The sequence below is a fragment of the Rhagoletis pomonella genome, unplaced genomic scaffold, assembly GCF_013731165.1.
Source record: "Rhagoletis pomonella isolate Grant_MI unplaced genomic scaffold, Rhpom_1.0 Rhpom_scaffold_00090, whole genome shotgun sequence".
In the NCBI taxonomy this organism is placed as follows: Eukaryota; Metazoa; Arthropoda; class Insecta; order Diptera; family Tephritidae; genus Rhagoletis; species Rhagoletis pomonella.
The window spans coordinates 82,194-90,346 of record NW_023458644.1 but is presented as its reverse complement, the minus strand read 5'-3'; positions in this window follow the sequence as shown (position 1 = coordinate 90,346).

Genomic DNA, 8,153 nt, shown 5'->3' with positions numbered 1-8,153 from the left:
AACCTGGCAACACTGACTGTATATGCTAATTTGGTGTCACTCAATCGGCTGTAGTGCTCATCATCTTTGTTTTAAGAATTTTTTGCTGCTTTGCGAAACAATAACAAATATCTTGAGGAATGCAAAACACAATTTTAAATTTGAATTGCCAATTCTCTCTCCCCGGCGCATATCATATACAAAACTTTGCCCAAAACGTTCTTCGTACATTTACCTGCACTTATAATACACACCACACAGCTGGTGCATAAGAAGAAAAACTGGTCCAGGACGATACGGTTAGGGATGAAACGATATGAGTAAATACTCGATAATTTTCGTCCGATACTAAGTAATTTGGGTATCGATACTTTTGAACCAAGCACTGAGTAGGTATTGAAAAGCAAATACTCGTTTCGAAACCCGATACTAATGCGAATTTAGATTCGGCACAGTTTATTCGAGTATAAAGCGCCTTATTCTTTATATCTGCTTAAATGCCAGAAAAAACGAGAGATGGCGACAAAGTCGATATAGTGCAAAGAATATACGCTCCAGTTGCTTCACCAAAGTCGATATAATGCGACGTATATAATGCCCAACTGTTCGAGTGGAAGAATAAACTGTTCACAGACGTTTCAGCGCGATGTTATACTCACTGAGTAACTCTATTAGACCCCGTTCACATGATACTAACACCTACACGAATTTACTTGCGCTTAACCCACAAAGAGTTTACAAAAAAAATTGCCTTAACCAGGGATCACTCGATTTGTACATTTGTACAGATTTGTGCATTTTGACAGTTATAGAGTGTGGTTATTTAGAAATTTTTTTATTGAGCCGAACTCATTCTCGATACAAATTCCTAGACCAAACCAGATAACCGTTAACTTATGTCCTAAAAAAATTAAATTTGTCATATTTATTTAGTTCATACGGAATATCTTCATACCCATAAATATCGATACTTTAGATCCGATATTTTTTCGGTATCGATACTTTATTTCGATACTACTTCCAAATAAAACGCATGACATCGTTTCATCCCTAAATACGGTCACCAAGCGAATGATATGTAACTGCTGCCTTGTCTGATTTGAAAGCGAGCTTTAATCGGGAGGATTGTAATGAAATCAGGTGATCGTTGCTATATCGTTTATATATGTACGTAGATATGTAAATACAAATATATTGCGTTGTCACGTTGATGCTGTTGGTGTTCTGATGACTGTTTTGCATTGTTTTGTGTCACTTTATAAATTTTCATGTACCTTCGAGTTTTGCATATGTTACGAATGGATCAATCGCTTCGAACAAGAAATGCCAGCTCATATGTTAATCCGCTGTCAGTTTTTGTTGAGTTTGTGTTTTTCTGGCCACTTGTCATACAAGAGCGTACAAATTCAAGCGAGAATGAAACTTTCAACAAGTGAACTTTTATACAGTGAAACCTTAAAGAGCCGCAACCGTAAGAAACTGCAAAGTTTTCAGGATATACAGGTTTAATATATTTTAAAATAAAAATGTTTAAGGAATTGTAGTTCTTAAAGAATTTGAATCAAAAATTTAAAGGAAAAGTAACTAATGAGGAAAATTAAATGCTCTCTGCTCAAAATTAATGGAAAGATAGCATGACAAAATTAAAAAAGAAAGACCACAAAACGTTGAAATTATTTATAATGAATCAAATTTGCTGGATTTTACATACATAACGCTTCACATCCCACAGGTTTTCCGACAATGAAACAAGGACCACAAAAGTGACATTATTACGGAATTTACAAGTTTCCGCTCCTCACAAGTTGTTGCACTGGCATGTTCCACTGTATACACTTCTACATACTTACGTAGCTATGTATATGTATGTATATTTAAATTTGACCTTGGTATATTTTTATCCATGCCAGTTTCTTTGCCAGCGAATCAGGCTTAGGCGTAACACAGTGCACATTGTCATAGGCTCTAACATTCACTGGGAGCTAAAAATGAAGCGTAACACTTCATGAAAGTTTATTTAATCCATATATATAAATATAAATATACTTATGTTATAATGAAATCTTATAACATCATGAAGAAAGTACATACTCATGGCAATGAGATGCCTCAAAACTCCCTTGGGCCGAATTGAAGTGCTCACCCATTCTTTTTTCTGGCATTTCAGAAATGGGGACAAAGTTGTAAAGCGCGTGAAATGGACATTGGCGCTGTCAAAAGCGCACTCGCTTACGTATCGCATCGAATGACATAAAAAGCCAGGTGCCGTGGTGCTTTGGCTGGTTGTTGCTGCAGCGTTTGCTGTGTCGCGCAATGAGTATCTAAGTATGCGCTGTGGGAGCAGCAGCAACGATTGCTGCTGACAGATTTGTGTGGCAACCGTTGGCGATAGGCCTCAACAAATTACTTATCGGCTGTTTCATCACACTTGCTGCGCCCTCACTACATATCTGAAAAACTTTTTTCCTTCTAAAAAAGATCTAGTTAATTTTTTTTATCTACATAAATATGTATGTTTTACTTTCGATGAGCTGTTAAAGCAACGAGGAAATGTTTGTTCTTCGTTTGCTGGCGACAACAATGATCCAGTTGCGTGCTAAGTCCTTGAATCTGTATAGTAGGCTTGAGGAGCTTTTGAACTAAAGAACGAATGAGCCAGCTCTTTTAATTCAAGTAGTTCATTAGTTCGTTCGTTAAAGTGAACTAAACTTTTCTGTGCTAACACTCCACTAAAAATGGAAATGTAATTTTAACAGTAGTTTCGTAGTAAGAGACAGTAGTAAAAAGACATTCTATTTCATTGAATATCCAATAGAAATATTCTCGGAGCTTTTCAAAGCCCCTTCACGGTGCACGGATTGCATGGATTGCACGGTAAAATCCGGTTTTCATATGGTACAGCTTTGAAAGACTGCGAGAATACCCCTAATGTTTTACATAGTTTAGTGCAATTTGTGTAAAAATTAATGAAGAGGACTGAATTGTGTTGTTATAGAAGAAGGCCGCTGTGGTGTAGTGGTAAGCAGTGCGCGCTTCCACTCCGCAACGCCTGGGTTCAAGCCCTGGTCAAAGCAACATCGCAAAAAATATAGAAAAAGGTTTTTTCTTAACAGCGGTCGTCCTTCGGCAGGCAATGGCAAACCTCCGAGTGTATTTCTGCCATGAAAAACAGCTTCTCATAAAAATACAATCGCCGTTCGGAGTCGGCGTAAAACTGTAGGTCCCTTCGCTTTGTGTTACAACATCAAGGCGCACGCCACAAATCGGAGGAGAAGCTCGGCCAAACACTAACATATGTGTAAGCGCCAATCTATTATTATTATTATTATTAGAAGAAGACCATCGACTTGTAGAAACAATTTGTTTTTTACTTTACAGATTAATTCAATATTTTATATGTATGTATGTATTTGTTATAAAACATACATTTCTGTTATTCTGTAACTCAGCTCCTACCTACCGAACCAATTTCAATTAGGCGCACTATAGTTCAATAAGATGAACGAACTAAGCCTCAGAAGAGCTAGTTCATTGAGCTGAATGAATTAGAAGTGAACTAATCTTTAAAGTGAACTAAAAAATCCCAAGCCATATTAGAAATCGGCGCGATGTATTTGGGCATCACGGCACTTCTCACCTGACAATGCAGATCGCGTTCCTGTCTCAGTCGTTCAGTAGCTGCATGCCCTTTTCATTCGTCCTGAGTTCATCCTGCATGAATCGCCAATCGCGGCCATTTAGCCAATATTTGATATTTTTATCAGCAACATAATGTCCCCCGAATAAAAAAAATCAAACATCAAAAATATTCGAAGTCATTGAGCCATAACTGCGAAAAAAACGTAAGTGCCAAATGTTTGCATACCCAAGCGCACTTGTGTACAAGAGTATATTAACTTACTTACGAAATAGGACGTACATTTTTATATAGTTGGCAACCCTCTTCAAAATTATTACTTCGGGTTAACAGTGCATTTAAATGCCTTTCATTCATGAATGCGTTGCAATAATTTACTCGATATAAATTTAAGTGACTAAAATTTTAAGAAAGTGGTAACCCTATTTAAAAGTTTTTATTTTTTACCTCAACCAATGAAGCCGTTCTTCAAATGATGTTTTAATCATTCAATTTTATGGTGTATTATGTATGATATGGCGCTTTATTGACCAGATACAGTTCTTTCAGCTTTTTAAACCCCTTTTTTTAATAAATCACTAAATTTGAACAACGTGACTACGTCGCAGGTACGTGAGCTCCTCCCCTTCGAAATGAAATATCATTCGTTAAATTTTATAAAATATTAAAGGAGATATCGTTGGGTAACAGAAAAATACCTTTTAGAAATAAGTATATAGATTCATACAAATGTTTTGTTTAATAAAAATTAAAGACTACTAGTGAACCCGCATGGCGTCAAAATGCCAACATTTAACTAATTTTATTAAACAGTTGAAACCCTATTCAAAAACCTCTAAAAATATTCCTTGATTAATCTAAACCAGTGGTCGGCAGGTCCCAGCTCACTGAGCGCTCTCTGAGCACATGCGTGTTTCACACGTATACGAAGAGCGGCAGCTGAGCAATGCATTTAACGCACACAGTCTCAGTTTTGAATCGTTTGAATGTGTTAGAATGCCGACCGCTGATCTAAATCACTTCTCTGTGATGAGAGGTCTCGCATGGTGTCGGTTTTCATTTCATCAAATTTGAAATCTCCCTGTAACTTCAAAAAATAAAACCTGTGCACATCTACGTAGAATCCCAGTTCTTAAATTTGACTTCTTATTTTAGAAATGCGAAATAACGGTGCAGATGTGATGACCTTCAAAAAAAATGTATGACAACTCTAATTAAAAATATTATCAGCCTATAGTTTTCTTAAAACTCTTTCGTTTGACACTAATATTTTGTTTTTTTCACATATGTATCTTGCGTATAAGTAAAACAAATTCGACTTTTCAAACAGGTGGCAACCTCTTTAAAAGTATTTTCAAACTAAAACCTTTCGCCTGACATTGTTATACATATTTGGCAGCCCTACACATGTCTCACATTTATTGTGAATATTGGCATTAAGGCATCCAATCCCGGACCATTTTGTGAATAAGAGATCACCTTTACACTTACTTATAGTATTTATACATACATATACACATAAGTGTATTAATATTAGTATGCCACAACATATATATACTTATGTATATATATAAGTCGGACGGATTTCGTAAAAAAAAATTATGTCATGTGTCCGATTCGCTTCAAATTCGTATTCGTATTCGAGGATTTTTTTTCTTTTTTTCTTCGGATATATGATCTGTCAAAGTTCAAATTTTTTCGAGGCTCTGACCATTCATGTACTTCAAGTTGTTTTATCTCGGGCTCCATTCATCGTAGAGACTTCATCTTAATGCGATTTTTTAATGCAAAAAAGCCGAGGTAATTACACACATTTTGATACCTTAACTGATTTTCTCCGACAAATAGTTTATTAACTGAAAACAATTAAAAAAAGATACTTCTCCGTGAGTTCAAAATTTCGGGAATTTTTTTCGAGAATTTCGAATATCATGACGATATAAAAAACAAAATGTGTAAAACAAAATATTGAGGTGTAAATATTGTACGGAATGACCCATATGTTATATATATTATAGCATAGAATAAAAGTAGTGTTAGAATTGTAATATATTATTTGATTATTTGTAGGGTTGCATTTTATAATTCTTTTATGCCATTACAGTGTCTGAATTTCGTTATATTTTAATTTGATCGTAAAGTAAATTATATCCCGGGATCCCGAATCTCGGTACTAGATGCCTTAATTGGCATAAGTCAAAAACTCTCGATAATTTAGTCATGCTTCTATGTGAATAACGACACTTTTCGTATTGTGCCGTTGTACATTTCATAGTTTCAGTAAGACACTTTATAATTTTTTTATGGGAAATAACGACACTTTTCGTTTGGTGCCGTTGTTCAGCAATATAAATGGATTTTTTTCGTTTAACTACTTACGAGCTGTTACTTATTTCGAATTTTTTGCAGTGCAAACCTACTAAATCTTTAGAAAAAGTCATAATTTGAAAGCATACACATTTTCCCTACATAATGACTGCAAATAATCCGGGATAAATACGTTCCAAGACATACTATTGCTAAATTGCGAAACACAATAAGTTTAATTGGCTCTACTGAAATATATGAAATTTTGAGTTGTGTCGTTATTGCAGAGGACCATCGATATGTACATTTGTGCTTATACGTACATAATTTTTAATATTTATTGATTTGTGTGCTCGACAACTGGGAAATGGGTACATTCTTGTCCGAAAATGAGAGCTTCTGCACATCATTCGTCACGCTGAATATTATATTCCAGACGTCTACTAACTTTTACTGTCACTGTCATACTCTCTATACATATCGCTCACATTCTTCAAAAGAGTTTTAATTCAAAATTTGCCATTTTTGATATTATGCGCTTAAAATGTTCACAGACCTAATTTGAATAATAATAATAATAATAATACACATACATATGTTCTTCTTCGATTTGTGGCGTGAGCCTTGACGTTGTCACATAAAGTGGAGGGCAATTTTACGCCGACTCGGAGCGGTAATTGTATTTTTATGAGAAGCTGCTTTTCATGGCAGAAACCGCTGTTAAGAAAAACCCTTTATTCTATATTTTTTTGCGATGTTGCTTTCACCAGGGCTTGAACCAAGGCCCTGCGGAGTGGTGGCACGCACTACACCACAGCGGCAGCAAAAGCTGAATCAAGATTTTGTTTTAAGCTTTTGAAAATGTCCAAAATGAATTCTCCTTTTTACCCATATGATTAGCATGTACATAGAAATATGTAGTTTTTATCGTCGTCTAACAAATGAGGAATTTTGAGTTATTCAGCTTTTGAAGAATTTGTACGGTATGTATGTACAAGTTTTCATATATATATATGTATATATATAAAGCATGTAAAGGTGAACTGGGCGCCGAGCGGGTTACGAGTCAAGTCCATCTGCTGCAACCATTGTGTCCATAACAACAAACTAGCAATGCAACAATCTAGATATGCTTGCTTAGATATAGTACACACAAATGCATGTATGTATGTATGTATGTATGTACATACCTACATACATATGTATGTCCATAACATACGCTAGTACATTCATGTATACTGAACGTAAAGGAACGATAAACTTTTAATGGAAAACGAGAAATATTAGTTTTTCAATAATATTTGATAACCTAACTGACAGTTTGTCTAATGCTTTACACGTTTTTGGTCGGACCCTCACAGTGCGGTTAGTGGATTGGTCAGTTTTTTCTCAAATAAAGTACAAAGTTTTCACGTTTGCAGTTGTTTAATGGAATCGTTTAAGTGTTGGGTTACAATGTAGTTTTCGCTATTGTATTTACTCTTTGTGAACTCAATTAGCTATGTATTTATTAATAATTACAGTCTCATATATGTATTTTTTATGAGTTGCATATTAATAGAAAAATTGTATTTGCATACTGAACACAAAAAATTCGTATGTTGGTATATTAGTCATCACTAGAGAAGATAAAAATATGCATTTACCTAAAAAGCATATTTTTGCAAACTTTCGCCAGTTTTTGATATGGTAGCATATTTAAAGGTATAGCGCATATTTTAATTATCAAGCATATTTTCGGCATATTTTTTGTAAAAATGTTTTGTTAATGTTTTTTAAATTTATATAAATAAATGCATCTCTTAAATATATTTTCATTTTAACATTAAAAATTAGGCAATACCTGTAATGTTTTAATATGGTATTCATATAATCGGATATTTTTCGCATACAGAAAATATCTGAAGTCCATACACTTGTCAATACTGCGCGCGCAGCTGTGTGCAATTTTTTTACTACGAAGCGAGGTTAGGTAATGTGTGGTTTGTTTTGTAAAAGCTGCGATATAAGCCTAAACCGGAGATGGGCACCGCCTTGCCCGCGGGCAATGCTCTTTTAAACTTTCTATATATATCATATGGACGTGTGCAGAGTAAAAGCTCATTGTGCCCGTAGCTGGCCTAAACACATCCAAGACCCCCCACGCAACACGGCATTTGTGTTTTTTTTTATATAATAAGGGCATTTTATAAAATCTGGCGTTGATTTTTTGATAAATACATTTTAATAA